This window comes from Piliocolobus tephrosceles, chromosome 20, assembly GCF_002776525.5.
Source record: "Piliocolobus tephrosceles isolate RC106 chromosome 20, ASM277652v3, whole genome shotgun sequence".
Taxonomy (NCBI): Eukaryota; Metazoa; Chordata; class Mammalia; order Primates; family Cercopithecidae; genus Piliocolobus; species Piliocolobus tephrosceles.
In genome coordinates, this window is record NC_045453.1 from 54,087,825 (window position 1) to 54,112,295 (window position 24,471).

The 24,471-nt window shown below is 37.3% G+C and overlaps 1 long non-coding RNA gene across 1 annotated transcript in view; it reads right to left on the reverse strand.

Moving 5' to 3' along the window:
- Positions 1-13,782: 13,782 nt before the first annotated feature.
- LOC111546454 overlaps positions 13,783-24,471 on the reverse strand; it is a 41,385-nt gene continuing 30,696 nt past the window's right edge. The window contains exons 4-5 of the long non-coding RNA XR_002732787.3: positions 23,463-23,570; positions 13,783-15,197 (exon numbers count right to left, since the gene is read on the reverse strand). This is a non-coding gene — a long non-coding RNA (uncharacterized LOC111546454). The remainder of the gene's footprint in view (positions 15,198-23,462; positions 23,571-24,471) is intronic.

Genomic DNA, 24,471 nt, shown 5'->3' on the forward strand with positions numbered 1-24,471 from the left:
GATCTAGGGTTTTTAAAAATTTATCAGACCTTAAAATTTCTTTCTACTCTTACTTTAATAAATTTTTAAAAATCATGAATGGGTATAGATTTTGCAAGTGCTTATCCTACCACTATCAAAATGATTACATATATTTTCTCTTTTAATGTCTTCATGTGATGAAATATGCTTATATATTGTTATAGCTTAAATTCATCTTGGTATAGCATATTATCAGTTTTATACACTGGTTCGATATGCATAAATATTGTTTAGGGTATTTGCATCTGTAAAATAAATCAAATGGGTCTGTAATTTTTCTGCATTAACCGTTCATAGCAAGAATCCACCATAGTAAGCCCGTTGACTATTAGTCTTAAAAGATGCCCCACACAATAAGGGTTACACAGTCATTTCATTATAACAATTTTGTATTTAGTATCACCTTTCTTGGGGATTTACAACGTACGTTAATACTAGTAAGAAGGCCTGCAGTAGAAACATGTGTATTTAATTCTGTTTCCCTTTTTAGTTCAGAGGTTTTCTTTCTCCTGCAAAATGTCTTGTTGAAAGTACAGGGAAATGCTGAGTTAATGGGAACAGAAAACTTTAAAAAGAGAAAAAAGAATTACTTTGACTTGTATGGATTAAATTTCTATTTTTGGTGCTATGGGCAACACTTCATCAATGGGGTCACACGGTAGATTTGCCTTGTTTAGCTTAGGCAGCAAATCCTGGAATTCAGTGTTAACAGTGGTACCCATTGTGTAGCAAGTTTATTTTTTACCATTAATCTTGATCAGAGATCATCAACTATCGATGGCTCACAGCATGGGCCAAATTCAGCCCTTTTTACAATAAGAGGGCCACACCAGGTTTTCTTTTTTACCAAGACAGCTGGTTAATATAGCACAACTAACCTCAAATATTAATTGGCATTATGACTAGTGCTATCATGTCCCCTTGTATATGTGGTAGGTGCTGTTGCTGTCCCCAACTCCAGAAGCCCTTGGGTCACCTTTACAGGTTTTACATCCCTATCTCTCTGCTTTTATGTGCTTCACTCCTAACAACTCACACCTATAACCTTCTTCAAAGGACCACAATGAGGCTATTTCATCAGGTTCTTGAGGTGTCGGAAACACTTAGGTTTTCACATCTCCCTAGAGGCAATCTGTAGCCAATAATTGACTGCCACTGGAGTAAAAACAAACAAAAAACAACCCCACTTCTTCTGTCTTGAAGTAGGACCAACTCCAACATGCAACTTAAGCTCTAGGGATACCCTTGGGATCAAGGTACCTTCAAGTGAAGGTTGAGGCTTTGCTTGAAATTATACCTTTGCTTAACTTCCTCCCCTTCCCTACTCTCTTTCTACCTCTTCCTAACCAGTTTCTTCTGGGAATACTCACTTGATAAATCATTTGCGCATGTACCCTGGTCTCACGGTTTGCTTCTGGAGAACACAATCTAAGACCCATGTTATATGTCCAGTGCCACTAATAGGTTCAGTCCCAGTGTCTGGTTTGTTGGACTTCAATTATTTGTGGATTTTACTGCTTAATCTTAGGTGAATTCCTTATCTTTGTGACTGACTAGTCTCCCTGTCATCTAGGGTACCAGGAGAGAAGTTCTATGAAATTGTTCCTATTTTAGTGACTTTAACATTTTTCATTCTTTAATGAGTGTGTATTTACTACCAGACAAAGTTACCAGGGTTTATTAAGATTTTGATATTATTTAATTGGTAGATTTGGCACAACTTCACTAAGGTATGTTGCTCCTTACAGAAAGTAAATAACATCACTAAAAGATATTTACAGTGTGTTGATGGATTACATTTTTATCTCAGCCATTTATCTTTCCTGAAATCTATGAGATATAGCCAAACAAACAATGGAAAAAGAAAAATAGTGGGACTGGGTAAAAGTAAGAACTAGTGTCCCTTTTGATGATTAGTTAAATATTATCACAGTCCTTTCATTAATGTGAAAACTCTCATATGATCAGATGATGTTTAGCTTTCAAGACTGACCTTATGTAATGAAAGGTTGAAAAGTAACTGACTAGAAAGTTTCTGGAATGAGATTTCTTCCCTTACTTGTTTGTTTCTCCCTAAATATATATAATTGCCCACAGGACAAAGACACAACAAATTACATGAAAAAAAAAATACTTCATGTATTTTCAAAGGCAATGTCTGCTTTGAATTTTTATTCTTTTCATAAATTTAAGAGTATACCATAAATTATGAATAACTGAAGCTAATCTAATGAAATTAAGACTGGCTTATTCTCTGTTCAAAAGAGTTACTGTAGCCCAGCGGGGCAGTACGTCATGTTCCCAATCTCTTCATCTCCTTTTCAAATTAACAGATGGTATCTTACATTCTTCCTGGACCCTGTTTCTTTTTAGCTATCATATGGTTAATGACATGGTTTCTAGATCCAGAAATACAAGCTTTGGGAGAGTTTCTTAACTTCTCAATTTCATTATCTATGAAATGGAACTAGTAATAGCAACTTTAAAAATTGGACATCTGACAGACACTGCTCACTTCTAAAAGTAATTTGTTTAATTAAGTTATGCTGCGTAAGAATTACTAATATTTTAAAATAGTTTTTTTCATATCTTGATTTAATGTAGGCATTATATTTTATAGCTAAGGAGGATACCAGTTCAATTTTTGACAGAAGTACTCTTGATGTTCCAGGGATAGGAAGGAAGTCGTTGTACTTTTTAATTGTCATCTCTTCAGTCCTTCCTTTGAGGACAGGGTCATACTTTTTTATTCACCCTGGTTGTTTTAATGGGAGATCCATTTTCCCACATTTTCTAGGTCTGTATATTACTCAATACTCTTGTATGTGCTTGTGATAAGGAAGCTGCAAGGGGCTAGAAACAAACTGACTTGGAAAGTGTGAGAGCTTTACTTGGTAGATAAATATAATTTGGGAATAAAATTTTATGGCGTTAAAATAGGGAAAATTTTTAATTCATTGTATTTTGTCTTAATAAGGGCATTCATTTTGAGAAAAACCATGGCAGCTTTGATTCTTGGACTAAAAGGCTATTTTCTTCCAGTTATGTAATTAGGAATCAAGAAGATAATTAACTATGATCAATGAATAAGCTTCTCATATATGACCCTGTAGTAGCTCCTGCCTTTACTTCTCCTGATTTTAACATGAGATGAGGGAATTATTATCACTTCACAAAAAGAAATACAAAAAATGGATGTTACTAAGTGCCTCTTGAGATTATTCTTATAAAATCAAATTTGTGATTCTTTCTGGAAATTTCATGGCTGAAAGAGAGGGACTACAAAATGAGTCCTAAGTGAAAGACCAAGTGAAAATGGTATTTCACTTATGCTAATGGTTGTCTCTCATCACCAATTATGGAAGGCATCTCAGGTTATCATGTCCCACCTTAAGCTTGGTACTGCCTAGACAACATAAGCAATGCAAATGGAATTGTATTTTTTCAGAATAAATCTCTCTACATTTAAAAAATCACTTTCAATAGGCTCTAATTGTATTAGAATGAGCTAGAATGGAATATCATTAACCATAAAAGATAATGTTATGCAAATTTGTTGGTGAAGATAAAGTGGAGCCTCAAGCATCTTAAGAGAGAAAATTGGTACAAGTGTGGCTCAGGAGAGCTTTTATGTTTTGGTAGTTCTCTAGTCATTCCCATCACTTCTGTATACACACATGCATCATTTTCAGTGTCAGTCAAACATGACTTGACTGGCTAATACAAAATCATTACATGTATTCCATACGTCTTCTTTTGGATGCCTGCATTAGCAGACTCCAAGATAAGCATTTGGCTGCAAGAAGCTTATCTGGGAGGTGATCCAGGAGGTACCCATACGGAAGTGGGGAAGTGAGACATGGAGGAGAAGGGAGTCAATAAATGGTGTGCTATCCTGTAAGTAACCATTGTGTTTACTGAAAATCAATCTTGCTGAGGAACTCTAGGAGACAGTGTAAAACACACACCCAAGAGTTACCCCAATTGAGAGCAAGGCATTTATTACATGCCAATTCCTTCAATCATTGATTGAAGATTCTCTCTACGGGTATTTTTTCCTTGTCATTTTCAGGTCACCATGTACATGGGCAGTGAAGCAGAAAGGACATCAGCAGCTTTGGAGAACATTCTCCAGCAAAGTGATGCAGATACTTGCAGTTTAAAGTAGGCCAGTGGACACAGAAGTGATGAGATCTGAAGGTTGTAGACAGGGTACTGATGGCATCTACTCTATAATCCAAACAGTTCTGTCCTAGGCTGTCCTAGAATAAGTACAAATGAAATTATGATGTAGTTCACTAAAAATTTAATTCCATAGGCCGAGGGCGGTGACTCACGCCTGTAATCCCAGCACTTTGGGAGGCCCAGGTGGGTGGATCACAAGGTCAGGAGATCGTAGCCATCCTGGCTAACACAGTGAAACCCCGTCTCTACTAAAAATACAAAAAGAAATTAGCGGGGCATGGTGGCAGCCGCCTGTACTCCCAGCTACTCAGGAGGCTGAAGCAGGAGAAGCATGAACCTGGGAGGCGGAGCTTGCAGTGAACTGAGATTGCACCACTGCACTCCAGGCTGGGTGACAGACCCAGACTCTGTCTCAAAAAAAAAAAAAAAAAAAAAAAAATTTAATCCCATAAGACCTCTCTTATTAGTGATCCCAAAACCTTGCAAGTACCTCTATCACATAAAATTGTGGTAACATATTTTAACTGTATACTTTCTCTTCCCATTAGATTGTATATCACATAAGAGAATATATCTTACTCTAAACTTCCTTTGTATTTTGTTCCAGTTCCTACTTTTTAACTAGTAACCACAATTCCTATTTATCTGGAGTAGTCTTAATCGTTTCTATTTACCCTAAAAACATTTCAAGACTTTGCAAAAGCAGTGTATGAAACAAGAATGAGTCACAACTTACTTCAGAAGTCATTTTCAAAATTGCATGCATCAGTGTCCATTAACTCTTTCCACCTCAGTTTATATCATTATTAAAGAAATTCCATGCAGTGGGGGTGCTCTGGTTAGGGCTAATAAATACTTTGAACATAAGTAGTAGCAGACTTACATAGCTGAACACAAGTTCCCCTTTGTATATCAGCTATCCTGAGAAAAAGCATATCTCTGCAAATTTTTAAGACTCCTGTTGCCCTGGCCGGGCGCGGTGGCTCAAGCCTGTAATCCCAGCACTTTGGGAGGCCGAGACGGGCGGATCATGAGGTCAGGAGATCAAGACCATCCTGGCTAACAGAGTGAAACCCCGTCTCTACTAAAAAAATACAAAAAAAAAAAAAATAGCCAGGTGAGGTGGCGGGTGCCTATAGTCCCAGCTACTCGGGAGGCTGAGGAAGGAGAATGGCGTGAACCCGGGAGGTGAAGCTTGCAGTGAGCTGAGATCTGGCCACTGCACTCCAGCCTGGGCGACAGAGCAAGACTCCGTCTCAAAAAAAAAAAAAAAAAAAGACTCCTGTTGCCTACAAATAAAATCCAGACTCCTTAGCTAAGCATTCCAAAAAATTTAGACTCTCACTTGAGTCTGTGTTGGAAATCTTGTTCTTAAGATTTTTCACTACTCTAACCTAAGGCTGGAGTCAAAGTGGTGTCTCTTTTGTCACCTGGCTTGACTGATTGCTTTCTGATCCCTGTGTCTTTCCTCCACTAAATCTACTGAAATTTTCTCACATCGAACCCTTTCTTCAAAATCCTTCTCAAATAATATTTACTTTAAAAAATTTTTCACAAACCCACCACAGATTGAATTTATCATGATTCTACTCTTAAATCCCAAGTGAATGTATCCCTTCCTTAAGCATTCAAATCTTGTAGTTTGCATTTCAGTCACTTTGGTAGAGAGATTTCATCAAAGGCCCCAGTGCTTTGCCGCCTTCAGTATCCATGCTCTTTGCCTTGTTAATCTTGCTGTATCTTCCTATACTGACTCTGGACATGACCATGTCACTTGTTTTGACCAATGGGATGTTAGTCAAGGTGACATAAGCAGAAAATTTCCTGCTGAAGGATGAAATATGCCCAAGTTATGTCAACCGAGGACATCCGGCAACTGCCAGCTCCCTTCTGCCCTCTGCCCCAATCCATATAAGCAGGCCCTACCAAGATCCACAGAGCAACCTTAGCAACCCATAGCTGACCTCAGACACAGGAACAAGCCCAGGTGGGAGCAAGTGAGTCCAGCCAAGATCATCTAAAACCGTGAACTTGTGAACTAAATAAATGTTTATTGTTGTATGCCACCAAGGTTTTATGATTATCTTAATGCAGCATTGTCTGGCAATAAACGACTGATGAACCTACCAAATTCTAAGTATCTTCATGTCACAGCCATACCTGTTTACTGTTGCTCCCACAGAAGTTTGAGAATTTCCTTGTGTACATGAGGTACTTTTAAGAAGTTTGAGGAATGAATGTTTTTCCACTTTAGAATATTACTTCATTCTTCACTTTCCCCTAAAACCCTCCCTGCATGCCTAACCTCAAGAAATTTATCTCCTTTAAATTTTCATTGTATTTATTGTCTCTGATAACTATTTGCAATAACCACATCCTACCTCTTATTATTTACATACTTTCTCATCCATTTCCTCACTCTAATGAAAAAAATTTGATATAAATTTCTACAACCCAGTACCTGGCATTTAGTAGACATGCAAAAACCATTAACTTATCTTACTGTAAATAAAGGAACTTTTTTCATATTTAAAGTTTAACATGTAAGTTTAACATATAAGAATGACAAATTTACTTGTCCTTCATTTTTATTAAAAGAGTTCACATCCTTAGAAAATAAGAAGGAAGCAGTATAAAATAAACATCAAGTAGCAGTATAAACTTTTCTATGAGAAATAAAAGAATTTTGAATAGAATTCACAAATATATTTTTGAGCTATGCTATTTAAAACCTCTAAAATAATGCATCTGCAATCTATTCACTGAATTTCCCTGTGTATATAGCCAGTTAAAAATAGAAAATATTTTTCTACTTAAAACTTATCATTTCTTATAAAATTTTATATTCCAGTGGAAGGAAATTATTTTCTTTAAATTCATTCTCTTTAGTTACAGAATCATTTGATGACCTTCTTTCCTTGGTTTCCATATGGGGAAACAGTGACTCTGAAGGTCCCTGTCTCACATAATGCAGTTGAACAGGCAACATTATAGTTCTCAGAAGAAAAAAAGGGACAGAAGTCTCTCTACACCCTCCTCCAATGACGGGTGCTGTGGGAACAAGTAAATGGATGATTGCTGACCTTGGAGCCTGGAAATACTGTGGCCTGGCAGGAGTCGTAAACTGTGGAATACCATCCTGATAGCTTCAGTCAACCACGTGGTGGTTACACAATTAGGATGGTTTGAGCTCACTGTTAATATCCAAAACCAAGGTTAAAATATGCATACCTCTATATTTTTCAGATATTTTAAACACCACATTCAATCAGCTTGTTTTTAAATTCCATGCAGCTGTAGTCACATGATTGACTTTCACTCAAAGAAATATCACAGTGGACACTCATCTCCACTACGCTCTTGGTGGTTTATTTTTAAAGAGATTTGTTTATATCTTGCAGTGTTCAGTAAAGTGAGAAATAAATTTAGAACATCAGCAAAGTGAGAAGTTTAAACTTTGAACTACAGTAAAGTGAGAAATAAACTTTGACCTTCAATAGAGTGAGAAGTAAACCCTGCATTTCATTTGTTTAAGCATGACCATGCATTTTGTTTTTATGTAACCATCTCACACAGACTTGGTGTGCCTGGAATATATTCAGCGTGGTGTTAAAAATAAAAATGCACACAAAACATCTTATTCATATGTTTAAAAAAATTAAGCCAACACTGCAAATAAAATCTTGGAGTTCTAGTGTTTAAAAAGATTCAAGATCTAATGGGAAGGTAGTGGAATACATAACGGAATGGAACGAATTATGTAGTGAAGGTATGACTAACATTGAAATATGGATATAAATTCCTTTCATCTGGAACACAAGCTACCTTATTTGTAATTTTATTTTATGATTTCCCCTACTGGAACCTTTTCAAGGAAACTAGTCAATGTTGAGAAAAACAAAAATCTGTTCATTTTATTTTTATTTTTTTTCTCTCCACATAGACAGCTTTGCTTAAAACATACTTTCTTGGGAATTTCTATAGATATTTAGCTTTCTTCGTGTTCTCTCAGAGGAAAAGAACATATGTGAAGACATCTGTAAAACCTATAAATACAATGGAACAGAACCCTATTGCACAGAAATTTTGCTCATCCAAGTTAAGAATATTTCTTAAATTCTGGATTTGTTCCAGAGGGCTATTCTGAAACATTTTTCTTTATTTCAGTGAAATTATAGTGTTTTGGGTAACTTGCGAATCTTGATATTCTGGCAGGAATTTGTCTTATTTAAGTGAGGAATTGCATTTATCAAAGCAGCAGAAAATAAGTAACAATAACAATGGATTTTCAAAGCAAGATTTATAATACACAGAAGTCACAGTTCAAATAAGATCAAAACATATCCAATATGATTTTCAAATACAAATTTACAAACGTATTAGTAGTAAACATTTTGGATTTTAATGATCAGTTGAAGAAAAGCATCTACTGTATTCGCTTCTAGTCCTGGGAACTTTTCTGGGACTGAGATAAAATATCAGTCAGTTTTAACAGTGTGAGCCAGCTAACATTATATAAGGGAATTTCTCACAATGATGAAGCATATTCAATGCCATCTATTTTATGATTTAACTATGTTAGATTCCAGAATGAAATCCTAAGAGGAAATAATAGAAGTAACAGTGAGATTTATTTTAAAAATGCCTTTTATCTTTTCACAATGTAGCCCACTGAGAAAAAGATCTATTCTTCAAAGATGGAAGAAGCAGAAATGAGCCAAAACTATTAATACAATGAGTACATCCAAATTTTAGCAGTGACAGCAGAGCTAGTTCACTCAGAGGTTAGTTAAATAATTATTTTAAGGACTCACTGTCCTTTCTGGGAAAATGAACTGTGCAATGTCAAAAGCTCTCATCATGTGAAAAATTAAAGCAGTTATGAACCTGAATTAAATTCTATTCATAAAATAGAGGCTTCACTTACTGAATTACAGAGACACATTAAATGTTTATTTAGCATTTTACAGTTAGCAGAGTTATGCTGAAATCATAATTCCCACTTATCTCTGAGACAGGTGTCTCTTGGCCTATGGCAATTGCCAAGCCTAATGCAGGTTGTATTTTACAATAATGGGTATGTTTAGCTGTAGTTGTCCTTGACAAGGGGAAGGAGAAAGTAAATACATAATGCAGTTGCTGTGAATTTTGGAGGGGAAGTTATTTTCTGGATAATCATTAAATTTCTTGAGACTTTTCAGTTTGTTGTGTATACTGCTACATTCCAGTGCTAGAATTGTGCCTGAAACATAGTACGAGATTTAAAAATATATTTATTTTTGAATAAGTAAATTATAGTAATACAAAGAGTTGACAAAAGAATCGTGTAAAGAGACCCATTAAATATATGTATTATTTGGAAGATTACTTTTTTCCATTTTAAGGGCATTAAAAATATGGATGTATGTTAATTATTATGCTTTCACTTAATTACTCTCTTAATATGGTGCTGATGGTTCCTCATTTAGATTAGTTTGGAGTGGAGATGCCAAGAAAGAGAATCTATGTATACATAGGAAAATCTATGCATTAAATCTATATGTTTCAGTCTTCTATCGTGTCTGTAGTCTTTACAGAATGTTAATTTATCATTTCATTGTCCAAACATGTTTGTATTGTAAATTAAGCCCACTGCTGTTACTGTGTATCTTTCTTTTCTCTCCCCTAATTTATCTTTGCCCTACAAATGCTTCAGGTATAGTCAAAATTTCTTCCAATTTTGGTTTTCCATTAGTTTTAATTACTATCCCTGCCATGTTAACAAATGCAAAAGCATTTCATTATCAATATCAAAAAATTTCAAAATAAAGTGATCGTTTTCTTCCTAAATTTGGTCCTCATTCAGTCCTGTTAATACTTTCTAGAATTAGAAAGTACTAGTATTTACTTCAATTGTCTATTCAATAAGTCACCAAGTTTATTTCAAAAATACATTTCAAATTAACCATCTCTTTTGCCTTTTCTCTATTATTACCCACAGTCAGGCTCTCATCATATACTCACCCTTCTCTTGCAGTCTTTAAAACCTGGTCACTCCTAACCCAAGGGCCGCTTCATCTATTCTGTGCAAGATTCCCAAAGTAACCTTCCCAGAATACGTGCATGTCATTTCTCATTTCTCAATTCAGATTCATTTCACAAGTCCCTAAAGGCTACAGAACAAATTCAGCATGAAGCCAAGATCACTCATAATCTTGCTCCCTTACTCCTTTGCAGTCTTCATCCCTCCACTCACCTATTACACAGCTTTATTTCCAGACTGCATTATTCCTTGCATCCAACATGTGCAATATTGTGTCTGTTCTTTTATTACTCTTATTTTAGTGGCTTGATACGTCTGTTTTGCCTTTGTCTTCATTAAATTCTCCTTGTCCTTCAATGTTGTGATCAGATACAAAGTTTTGGTATTAACATTCCACCATGCTGATTCCTATTTCTTCTACCTATGCATTGGGTTGGCCTAATTCAGGCCAGACTCCAGTTAATGACTCAATTGATACTTTGTCAATTGATAAATGGTAAAAGTAAGCCACAGATGAATTGTACCGATTATAACAAAATGCACTTCGTCTATATTCAAAGAGTATGAATTCACAGGCCAAACGTGAAAATATCTAGTTCAATAAGATATGTCAATAATTAAAACTAAAGTACATAGAAGCTGTTAAAGATGAAGCTTTATTTAATGTCATTATTTTGACTCTTACTTTGATATTCAACGCTGAATTCATAATTTGAAATAAAAAGAGTGCAGCCTCTGAACTTATTTTGATTCATTTATTTCTGTTCCAGTGCCATTCTTGTTACTATTTGGTCTATCAAAGTGATTCATCTTTTCTTTGTTTTCACCCATCAGTGCTTCTGAATTTCTTCAAGTGGAATATTTAGTACCAAAGATTCCATCATATTTTGCACTTATTCTTTGTTTATCTCATAAAATAAGGATAATAATACATAATTTTAATTTAGCTTTTATTCTCTGCTTGGCATCATATTAAGTACTTTCACATGGACACTTCCATGCAGCCCTGTTCCACCTTGTGTTGTGGGTGCTGTTATTATTCCCATTTATAATTCCCACAACCACTTTTGAAGTTATTGATAAACTATTTTTCAGAAATAAACACTTAGTTACCAGCAAAAATATGAGGTAACAAACTTTGTTAATCATCAAAGAAGACTGGGCGCTGTGGCTCATGCCTGTAATCCCAACACTTTGGGAGGCTGAGGCGGGTGGATCCCTTGAGGTCAGGAGTTCGAAACCAGGCAGGCCAACATGATGAAACCCCATATCTACTAAAAATTAGCTGGGTGTGATGACACGCTCCTGTAGTCCCAGGTACTCGGAAGACTGAGGCTGGAGAATCGCTTGAATCTGGGAGGCGGAAGTTGCAGTGACCTGAGATCACACCACTGCACTCCAGCCTGGGCAACAGAGCAAGACTGTGTCAAAAAAAAAAAAAGAAGGAAAAGAAAAAGAAAACAATAAAATTACAATCATACACCTCTACAGAGAATGGCTAAAATGAAAAGGACACACAATGTCAGTTGTCTCAGATGGACTAATAGAAATTCTCCCACACTACTAATACGAGAAAAAAATTGGTAAATAATTTTAGAAAACTGTTCAGCATAATCTACTAAAGCTGAACATATGCATATCCTTTAAGTCACAAATTTGACTCCTAATTAAGTGCCCACAAAAATATACAAATATGTTCATAAAAAATATGGACAAGGATGTTCATTGCAGCACTATTTGTCATAGCTCAAACTAAAAATTACTAATGCCCACCAATATCAGAATGAATAAACAAATTATGGTGTATTTACAACATAATTCACACACGGCAAAGAGAAAGAGCAAAATTTAACTATGTGCCGTAACATAGATGAACCTTATAAATATAATGAGCAAAATAAGTCAGGTACTAAAGAATACATATTTTATTCCATTTGTATAGAGTTCTAAAAGAGGCAAATATAATACCAATGGTAGAAATGAGAACAGTGGTTACCCTCGAGAGGTAGAACAATGTTATATTTCTTGATCTGGATATTGGCTATATGGATGTGTTCAGTTTGTGAACATTCACCAAGCTTCACACATAGAAGTTTTGCACTTTTCAATATGTACATTGTTCTTCAATTGAAATTTTATAGGTAAGAGTAAAGATTTGATGTCTTTTTTTTTTTTTTTTTTTTTGAGACGGAGTCTCGCTCTGCCGCCCAGGCTGGAGTGCAGTGGCCGGATCTCAGCTCACTGCAAGCTCCGCCTCCCGGGTTTACGCCATTCTCCTGCCTCAGCCTCCTGAGTAGCTGGGACTACAGGCGCCCGCCACAACTCCCGGCTAGTTTTTTGTATTTTTTAGTAGAGGCGGGGTTTCACCGTGTTAGCCAGGATGGTCTCGATCTCCTGACCTCGTGATCTGCCCGTCTTGGCCTCCCAAAGTGCTGCGATTACAGGCTCGAGCCACCGCACCCAGCCTAAGATTTGATGTCTTACATTGTGATCTGAGGCTGAAACTCAGCAGTCAAACTGTGAACATGAAGCAACTTCATCACGAAATAGCTCTTTAGTTAATGCACAATGGTCAGACTGACTTGAGGTCAAATGGTGAGTTGGAAATAATGGAGAGTTTAAATGCCACAACACAGGGTCCCTGCTATGCTCTGGTCTCATCCTCCACCACGCTTGCCCTTCCTAACCAAGCTCAGCCTCAGAGTCTCCCTGCAGCCGCTCAAATACGTGAGCTTGTTCCAGCCTCAGAGCCTCTGACCCAAACTCTTTCATCTGCAGCAAATGCACTCTCTCCAAAGATAGCTACAAAGCTGGCTTCCTCATTTTCTTTAAGCCTCTGTTTAAATGTCATCTCATCAGAGAGACCAACCCTCATGTCCCTATTTAAAACAGCAACTTCTGTCCACCTCTGTACCTTACTTTATTTTCACCACTGATATTATTACCCATGTCATTTTAAAGTTTTGCTCATTTAACTACCTCTGTCCACTCAAATGTAAGCTCCTTGAGGACAGGGATTTTGTGCTGTTTGGCTTATGATAACCTCAACGCGTAAAATAGTCCCTGGAAATACATAACAGGTATATGATAAATATTTTTGATTGAATGATATTAACACATTATTGAAGCCACTGACAATCTCCAGCATATCCAAAAGTCCCTCTTTTTCTGCTAAGTTGAAAAAGAGAAAGGTAGTCAGAGAAATGTTGCTAGAAGTACTAGGTCCCTCAACCCACCTACCTCACTCTCTGTGACTCTTCTCAAGACCTCTCTCACAAAGTCAATGTTCAAATAGCCTCTTCTCTCTCAAAAAATCCTCCTCTCAAGCCATCATCTTCAGCAAACTAACACAGGAACAGAAAACCAAACACCATGTGTTCTCACTCATAAGTGGGAGTTCAACAATGAGAACACACGGACACAGTGAGGGGAGGGGAACATCACACACCGGGCCCTGTCAGTGGGGTTGGGGGAAAGGGAAGGATAGCATTAGAAGAAATACCTAATGCATGTGGGGCTTAAAACCTAGATGACCAGTTGATAGGTGCAGCAAACCACCATGGCACATGTATACGTATGTAACAAGCCTGCACATTCAGCACATGTATCCCAGAACTTACAGTAAAATTTTTTTAAAAAACGAAGAAAAAAAAATCCTCATTTCAGGAATTGAGTCCTCAATTGTCAGATATAGTTTGAAACATCAATTCGGAACCCCCAAAGTCCCCAGTTGTCTTTTTCATTTCCTCGTTGTGCTTTTGTGTTTTCTCTTTTGGACTCTAACTTGTGTGTTTAATAAAAATAATGGAGTCTATTTTCATTCCCATTCATTGCACAGAAAATGATCAGCATAGACAAATAAGCGTGCATTTTGTGATCCTGGCTGAGGTAACTATGTATAACTCTGTAAGTATGTAGTTATGTATCTCACCAAGACACTGCTCATGAGAGGTACTAAGAAAGTAGCGTTATTAGGGAGCTAGGTGGGAAAGGCAACAAATGGTTGGCATGTGAATCCACATTGACACTCATTTCGTTTTTTCAATGGAAACTCCTTTAAGGAAAAGATTATTGTAAAAAGAAAAGAACTGAAAATAAATAAAAGACAAAAGACTTGAGACTTCAAGCATAATGAAGACATTTAAAAATTTTTTTCCTACTATTTTTTTCTTCTTTTTAGCAGTATTGACTGTCACAAAACCAGAGAAATTTAGCACAGAGTGACTCACACCAGGGCTCATCTCTAATTTTTCAGATTTTGCTTTTTAAAGATTCAAAGTTAGCAGGAAAGGCAAAAATGTATTATTTGACTTAAATTCAATATGCACTGGCATTACAGTGATTTTGAGAGCTTTTTAACAAAGGAGAAAAGATTGCTGCATTGACAGTGAAATTAGAGAACTGTGCAGGTACATTATGTTGAGCTGACAATGAAACATCTATGGCACACCTGTTTTATGCCAAATGATACAATAGTATGAGAAAATCAGCAAGGCAGCATTGTTCTGAGTTGTTTTAAAGTCAAGGGGTCATGGAGACAATGCTGACATGGGCTCATTTTTAATGGATTTAAAATTAGTTTCTAACCTATTGAAATCATGCACACTATGTGAAATGACTCGCTCTGATTATTGCAGAAAGGGAGCTGGATAATGGAAAAAACAGAAATATTCATCATGTTCTTTCTCTCTAGTGCCTCCCACTGCCTGTTCCCTCTCGATCCTGCAGCAAGTCCACAATTACCCAAGCAACAGCATCATTTGAGGACCTAAAGCTTAAAAGTCAGCCAAAGAGGGTGTTTGTTTCATCCTCTGACCCAGCTCCTGGCCCTAGTTTTTAAAGTTATACACTTAGATAATCCTTTGTTCATCCAATTGTCATGAAGCCAGCTGTCACCAATCAGAACATAATCCTCTTTTAACACTTTCCATAATCGTGCTTGTTGAGAAACAGGAGAAATTGCATCAAACTGAAAAGAAAGAAAAAGATTGATTAGAAAAAGACCAGTGTTGCCTCAAAACTTTCACCATTCCTTTCAGACTGATGATTTCTAAATTTTATTCATAAGAAACTCAGGATGACCTGAAAATGTGAAGAGTTAGGAAAGTAAAGACTCTGTAGCAAGATTCGTTTTTACCCAAGTCTGTTATTTTATATATACATATAAAAAAGTTCTGTGTTAGAATCAACCCAAATTTTCCTTGCTGGGAGAATGGAAGAAAAAATTGTGTACCTTCATACAGTGGAATACGACTAAGCAATAAAAGAAAATGAGCTACGAATAAATGCAACAACATGAATGAATCTCAGATGTATTGTGATAAGTGAAAGATGCCAAACCCAAACAGCTGATACAGTTTGATTCCATAGATATGGACTTCTGGAAAATTTTAGACTGCAGTGTTAAAAATGAGATCAGTAGTTGCCAGAGGCTGAGAGTGGGTAAAGGGAATTGACAATGAAGGCACGGTAGGGAATCATTTGAAGTAAATGGAATTGTTCTATCTTTTAATTGTGGTGGTGATTCCATGATTGACTACACACTACATTTTGTCAAAACTCGCAGAAGTTCATACCAAAAAAAGGTAAATTTTACCATATATAAATTATGCATTCATGTAATATATCAATAAACCTTATTTTAAAAACTGTTCTTGGTTGAGAATTTCATATCCTTTGAAGTTTTGTTAAAAGAATGGCACACCACACACACATGTTTATTGCAGCACTATTTACAATAGCAAAGATGTGGTACCAACTCAAATGCCCATCAATGATAGACTGGATAATGAAAATGTGGCACATAGACACCATGGAATACTATGCAGCCATAAAAAAGAATGAGTTCATGCCCTTTGCAGGGACATGAATGAAGCTGGAAACCATCATCCTCAGGAAACTCACACAGGAACAGAAAACCAAACACTGCATGTTCTCACTCATAAGTGGGAGTTGAACAATGAGAACACATGGACACAGGAGGAACATCACACACTAGGGACTTTTAGGAGGTGGGGGGAGAGGGGATGGAGAGCATTAGGACAAATAACTAATGCATGTGTGGCTTAAAACCTAGATGATGTGTTGATAGGTGCAGCAAACCACCATGATACATATAAACCTATGTAACAAACCTACACGTTCAGCATGTATATATATTCCAGAACTTAAAGTAAAATAATAATAATAAAAAAAGGCACACCAGTCTTTTTCTTCCTGCAATACTCTGTGATGCATGCCAGAAGATGCTATGATTCAATATTCCTTCTGAGTTATTGGCATTACACGTTGCTTTTTGATTTGGTGATATGAGCAAGAGAAAGTGAAGATCATAGCCTTTTTCCTCAACAATAAACAGCAGTTTTGTTGAAGACCTGCCTGCTTGTTGCTAGCACAATATACTTAGAGTTCGACACAATTAAAACATTTGAAATACTCTTCATTATTGTTTAGAGCTCTTTAAGTTTTAACAGAAATCCACTTCAAACTAGAGTTAGAAAATAAAAATTGGAAAGTTAATAGGATAACTTGAAGAAGGCAACAGTATGACACGAAAGTTCAAAATCTGTTTAACTGGCCTGGATGCTTCAAAAATATCAAGGTTGCCGGGCGCGGTGGCTCAAGCCTGTAATCCCAGCACTTTGGGAGGCCGAGACGGGCGGATCACGAGGTCAGCGACCAAGACTATCCTGGCTAACATGGTGAAACCCCGTCTCTACTAAAAAAAAAAAAACAAAAAACTAGCCGGGCGAGGTGGCAGGCGCCTGTAGTCCCAGCTACTTGGGAGGCTGAGGCAGGAGAATGGCGTAAACCCGGGAGGCGGAGCTTGCAGTGAGCTGAGATCCGGCCACCGCACTCCAGCTTGGGCCACAGAGCGAGACTCCGTCTCAAAAAAAAAAAAAAAAAAAAATCAAGGTTATTGTGATAGTTTTAAACCAAGGATGTAAATTCCTTGACACTATTCCCAATAATATATGGGGCGGTTGCCTGTGTTCCCTCCTCTGTGACTGCTTTGATCAACACAGTAGAGCTGAAGTGACAGCACGTGACTCTGAGGCTAGGTTATTAAAGGCCTTGCGGCTTTTAAATGTAGTGTTGGAATAGGTGGTCATGAAGCCATGAGCTGTTATGTAAGACGTCTAACTGCCCTGCGGTGACCATGTTGTAAGGAAGCCTAAGCCACATGGAAAAGCCATGTCTGAGTGTTCCAAGTGATAATCACAGCTGTATCCAGTCCTAGAACCATCCAAGCCCAAGCCCTAGACGTGTCAATGAAGAATACTCCAGGGCATTCCAGCCTCCAGCTACTCGGGTGCTGAAGCACCAGCATCGTGGAGCAAAGACAAGCTATCTCCACTGTGCCCTGTCCATTTTTTTTATACTTACAGTATCTATGACCAAAATCAAATGGTTGTTTTTTTAATGGCATTAAGTTGCTAAACTTTTGGGGTAGTTTGTTATGCAACAGTAGATAGCTGTGAACAGGCATGGGACAGAAAGCCAACAAACAAACAAAACAAAACATCGGGGTCTATTTTAGATTGAAGGAGATTAAAAGACTCTGACAACTCAAAGCAAAACATGATGCGGATTTTATCCGGGATGGGTGGAGTGATGCTAAAGAAAACATTAGGGACAAAGAGGGAATTTTCAAAATAGAAACTTGCTGTAGGGGGGAGCAAAATTAAAAGAAAAGCTAATTAAGAAAGAGATAAGGAAAGAGCACATCTAGGCTCTGGAGTCATTCAGCCTGGGTTCAGACTGTTGCTATTTGCATTATTAGTTCTGAGGCCACAGGTAGATAAACTCTGCCTCCGTTTATTTTAGACTTTAAACTCCACTTAGGGTTATAAGGGTCCTTAGTCATCTGGCTGCTATAGAGATTGAAAGAGACAGTATATCATATGTAAAGTGGTTAGAATAGCTCCTGGCAAACAGTACATTCTCAATAAATGTCATTACTGATAGTGATTATTTCCAATACAAAAAAAAACGACTATGAACCGCTATGTAATAAACCATTATGGAATTAGGGGAGTAGGCAGTTATACCTTGTCTCCCTCTCTACTTCTCTCTATGTGTCTGCTTTTATTTTTCCCTCTCTGCAGAATGATTTGACCTCCTTCTGATTACACACGTCTAATTCTCTTGAGTTTCTGTTTCCTGTTCAAGCAACAAGTCCAGACTCTTTAGTGTCTCAATCTTACTCCCAGATACTGAAGAGAGACATTTTGATAAATATATCTCGGGTCCCCTGAACATCAAGATCCAATTAGCTATAGAAATAGGTTGGGCAGGGTCCCGTTTTAATAGAGACATGACTGTTGAGGCCCAAGTTCTCTTAGAAGGGCAACTCTACAGAAGAGGAAATGGGCCATAGAGACACCTCCTTAAGCAGAAGATTATTTTAATATGGATTGGCTGTAGAAATAAAATGATTGTAATTTCAGGGCTATGGAAACAATTTTAATGTGAAAATTAGAATTTAATCTGATGTTTTTAATCTCAAATGAATATAAGTGATGACCTAGTGAAATGGGTAAACCAGGGCTTAAAGAAATGTCATGCTTGTCTAATTCTGTAATTTTGTAATTCTTCCCAAGCTGCAATAAAATGATTGTTAAGAAGGTGTTGCTTACCTCCTCTAAAGCTAGCAGCCTGGGAGAGAGCAGAGTGTGATGATGAAATCATTTTATGTTTTGTAAAACAAATGTTGTATTTGTGGAACTACGTTACTGCAAAACAATAATAAAATGAAGTGACTTCTTAAATTTAAGTGCGTAAGTGTTGGAGGAATATATTATCATAAAAACGTGGATAAGACACATGCTTCTAACACTTCAATAATCACAAATCACATGTGCACAAAAATAAATCTCTGTTTTACAACTGTGCATATTTTCCTGATCTCTGATGATCCATTTTCACTCATCATTGGAAAACTTAATATAGTCTTTTCTAGTGGATTGCAGGGTATGATGACCTGAATTTGTAATTATCTGGGCAAATAACATTTTCCAAAACTTTGCATAGTCCTTGTCAAATTGCCAATTCGTACTCCCACTACAGTGCATGAGAGTATCTACTTCCCTACATTTTTGCCAAACTAGATGCTTTAAATCTCTTTAATTTTGACAATCCAAGTGCCAATTGAGCTCCGTTCTACTCTAGTGATTATCAGTGACTTTGAGAATCTTTTCTTTGTTGAATTCTTCCTCTGTATTTGCCTGTATACACCATTCCCACATTCCTCTACTGTGCTATTTGTCTTTTTCTTGTTGATTTGTAGAAGCTCCTTAGAAGTTCTGGTTAGTAATCACTTTTCAGTTATATATTGTGATAGGATGTTCTCAAATAGAATACATTTGAACCCAAAACAAACAAATGAAAATCTTTATGCACAGCAGGTTGAGACAATGGACAGGGATTTGTAAGAGGTTTCTTAACAGAGGCTCTGCCTGGTGTGAATCCTCCTGCCCGAGCCCTGGCCTCACAGAACCATCAAAGCTCCTCCCTTCTCTTCACACCTAGGAGCAGCATTCTCCATGTGGTTGCAGGTGGGAAAAAGCAGACTACTGTCTGCCTCTTGTTCAAGATGTCTAGACAGTGACAAACTAGTGAGAGAGACTGTAAAGGGCTACTTTTGGGAAGTAAATATTTTTCCACTCACAGTGGGTCCAAGAATGTGAGTGTCTTTCTCACCTGTGCTTAAATGACCTGGAAGGATGTGGGAGCTCTAACAGCAAGAGTCTGAGGTATAGTCCACCAGTGAACTGGAGGCGTGAACCAGAAAGGTGTGATTGCTATGGCTGAGGTTGAGAGAGGCCATTGGGGTATTCAAAAATCCCACCAAATATCTTATGTAAGAGAGTTCCCTTTAAACATCAGCCAGTCCCAGAACACAAGAAGTCAGCAGTGACAAAACCCATCCCCAGCAAAGTGGAAGTTTTCCAGCTCCATATCATTACCTCTCCTTCCTCCTGCCCACCCTTTTCTGCCAGGCAGTGTCTAAAGCCACAGCCAGCTAGAGGGTATCAGGGATGAAGAAATAAAAGAACAAAGAGAAGCCAACCACATTCCCTTCTCTAATAGCCAAAACCCCACCAAATGCAGCGCAGAGCTGGTGAGGAGGAGGAGAAATCTTAACCTCAGAAGGAAGTTCGAAGTGTTGATTAATATCCTGAATTAAAATGAGAGTGTGTTTTTGACTTAACATGAACACACAACAGAAAAGTCATGAGGCCCTCTGAAGCTTGTACTCAATAATTTTGAGAGGCTGGGTGCGATGGCTCTTGCCTGTAATCTCAACACTTTGGGAGACCAAGGTAGGCAGATCAAATGAGGTCACGAATTCGAGACCAGCCTGGGCAACATGGTGAAACCCCTTATTTACTAAAAATACAAAAATTAGCTGGTTGTGGTGGTGGACGCCTGTAATCCCTGGTACTCGGGAGGCTGAGGCACAAGAACCACTTGAACCTAGGAGGCGGAGGTTGCAGTGAGCTGAGATCACACCACTGCACTCCAGCCTGGGCAGTAAGTAAGACTCTGTCTCAAACAAAAATAATAATAAAAAAAAATTTGAGGTTGTCTTTTGGAAATCAAAAGGAAAGCTACTTTTTATTACATTCTGTGCATCACACATTGATGAAAGCACATTGCAAATATTTTTTCCCAGTGTGCCATTTGGCTTTCTTTAAGTTAAAATATGTTTATAGGCTTTCTCAATTTTTTAGTTGTCTAATTATTTATGATTTGAAATGCCTTCTTGCCCTAAATTATAATATATTCTACTTTTTAAAAAACTCATACCCCATATCTTAGTTTCCTACCATCGCTTTTTAGATACATCTGGAATTCATTTTGTGAATGTTGTAGTGTCAACCCTCTCAGCAGGGGAGAGCTGCCTCGCCCAAGTTCATGCTCCCTTCTTGGGGCCAGCCCACATCCAATGACTGATCCGTGCGGGACTATAAATGCTGGCCCTCTGACCCCAGCGCTGGACAGCTCTAAAAGAACACCCCAGCTTCACAGCTCCCTTTAGGGTTGGCCCAGGCCTCGACTGAGCCTAAATTGCAGCTCCACATTTCCTGGGGCCCACTGCTGCTTCCTTTACATCCCCCAGGTGTTGATCTAAAGAGCAACTCCCTAAAAACCTTCCTGCCAACACATCCCTGTCTCATAAATTGCTTCCCGAAGAACCTGATCTGCAACAAATCTGAAGTAGTTAACCAAATTTATTTTGCTTCCAAATGCAGAATTCACAATCTCAATATACTTTACTGAAGAAGTCATCCTTTTGTTTCTGATTTAAAATGCCACCTTTATCACATATTGAATTTCCCATTGAAAATAGGTCTGCTTTTGGCCTATTCAGTTTATCTGACTCTTCTATATTTTCTAAAATTATTGCCACTCTGTTTTAATGACTGCAGATTTAGAGTAAGTTCTGATATCAGACCAGGAAAGTAATGCCTTTTATTTTTGTTTTGTATAAAAAGTACATTAGCTAGTTTTATCTTTATTTTTTCTCTTCCAGATGAGATTTAAATATAGTTCCTCAAGATTTTATAACAATTTCCAACGTGAATTTTATTTGTAATTGCATCAAATTTATAGCATAATGTGTGGAGAATTGAAATATTTATAATATGGAATTTTCTTTTCTAAGATTTTTGCATGGTTCTCTATATAATCATTACCTTTTCTTCCCTTTTATAGAGTTTTGTAATTTTCTTCTTATTATGTCTTATACTTATCCCTTGATAGATTTATTTCTGGGTATTTTGTAACATTTATTACTGCTATCGAATGCTACCTGAGATTTGTAGGCTAATCTTAGATCTGACCATCTTGATAAATTCTCTCACTAGTTCTAACAATATTTTGGTTGATATGGTTAGGTGACCATCTGGGCAAATGACATCATCAGTAAATAATGTTGGTCTTTTCATTTCACTTCTAATCAATGTACCTACTTTCTTTCTTGTTATATTATTTTGGTTATGATCACCAACCCAGTGACCATGATAGCAACTATCCTTGCCTTGTTTAAGACTTTAATGGGAATTCCTCTGATCTATCACCAAAAAGTATGATTTTTCTTTCCTGAATGTTCCTGGTAGATATCAAATATTTACTTAAGGCTAGACTTAAGGGTGAGTCATCCACAGGAAGGAGAAAAATAATAATAAAGTGAGGTGAACCCAGAAGTCGGAGGAAGGAAGATATGGGTCCGATCACCCTCCACAGGTAGCTTCCAGCAAAAATAACCACTCCAGGAAACAGACGACAATGTTAACTAACAATCTAAAGTTGGTAAGTCAATAAATAAAGAGATGTACAAGGATTTAATTACAAAATAAAGTTCTTTTGAAAACAAAACAAATCATTTTCAAATTTTGTAATTCAGGAGAAATATTGAAAGGAAGAGCAGGCTGGGCGCAGCGGCTCATGCCTCTAATCCCAGCACTTTGGGAGGCCAAGGTGGGAGGATCATGAGGTCAAGAGATGGAGACCATCCGGGCCAACATGGTGAAACCCTGTCTCTACGAAAATACAAAAATTAGCTGGGTGTGGCGACGCACGCCTGTAGTCCCAGCTACTCGGGAGGCTGAGGCAGAAGAATCGCTTGAACAAGGTAGGCAGAGGTTGCAGTGAGCCACGATTGCCCCACTGCACTCCAGCCTGGGCGACACAGCCAGACTCCAGCAGACCGGATATAACAGGCAAGAAGACCCTGTATGTTAAATTTCTCTAAACACAAACACATTACAAGGATTTGGCCATCAAGAGGTAAACCAAAAGCAATTTGGAGTATAACTCCAGAAACTCTAATATGCTGTAAACAGGAACAGATGAGGGGGAGGCAATAATTAAATAATAGAAAAAAACTACCCTAAGGGATGGCAAGATAGCTTCTTCATGGTTAAAGGACGAAATGAGCTCCTGACAGAGCTGAAGAAATGAAACCTGGAATTCCCTGGTAAACTTCCTGAATTTGAAGAATAAATTTGTACAAAATTTAAGAAAGGAGGAAAATATTTTTTAAGAAAAAGGGAAATTTTAATACTGACACTGCAGCTCCAAGACAAAAATAAAAAGAACACAAGGTTTACAATATTAATAGCATATGAGAGAGAGTTTAAGATTGAAAGCCCTAACCGGATAAAGAAATATCACATAAGATGAAAGTCACAATTGTCTGGTGATGACTACACCACCAATTACTTACCTCCAGTCCTGTTGATGGACAGGTGTGTTGCTCCTTCAGCAGACCAAAAAGTGATGGAAGCAGATCTCTGTCAATTAGCAGTTTATTTTGCCAAGGTTGATGACATGCCTGGGAAAAAGAAATTCAAGTCACAGTAGAACCTGTGATTTGTGTTTTTCCCCCAAAAAAGCTTGGGGAGTTTGTACTTTTTCCAGGAAAAAAAAAGCTTGAGGGCTTGGGGATTTCAATATTTAAAGGGGAAAGAGCAAGCAGGAGAGACAGAGGAAAAAAAAAAAAAAAAGAAAAAGGAGGGTGGATAGGCAAGGAATCAAGTGGTTACATTCTTGTGAAGTTCTGACTAGCACTCAGTGAATCTACATTTTTCAAGTGAAAAGAAGGGAATAGAAGAAAAAGTCAGTTATGCACTCATGTTGTGCTCAGTAAATCTACATTTTACATAAAGTAAGCATGTGAAATGATAGCCATCACTTTGTGAATGAAAGGAAGGAGGTTTTTGCATGACTCTGTTCCCAAGCTTAACTTTCTCTTCAGCATAGTGAGTTTGGAGTTCTGAGGTTCTATTTTCCTTTAACTCTCTTTGGGTTATAACATCCCTGTATATGTCTCCTGGGGCATATGGGCAAGGGTGTCTCTAGGGTGTACACCTAGGGCTGGGATTGCTGGGTTGCAGGCTCTCCTTATGGTCAGCATTAAAAGATAATGCCAAAAAGTTTTACAAGTAACATGAAAAAATTCCATTATAATCCATCTTTATATAAAATTATGTAAATTAATGTACATACATAATAGAGTAGTGAGATTTCAGGGAACTTCTACTTTCTTTTGTAAAATTTGATGTATCTTCCAAACCGTTTTAAAAAGCAAGCATTATGTAATCTGAAAAAAGTTCACTAAAGATAGGTTCATTAAAAGAAAAAATGTGACTTCAAAAATCAGTAAAGTAATTTATATGCTAAATAAGAAAAGCAAGCTCAGCATCTCATTAAACAAAATAAAACTGAGCTGTCTA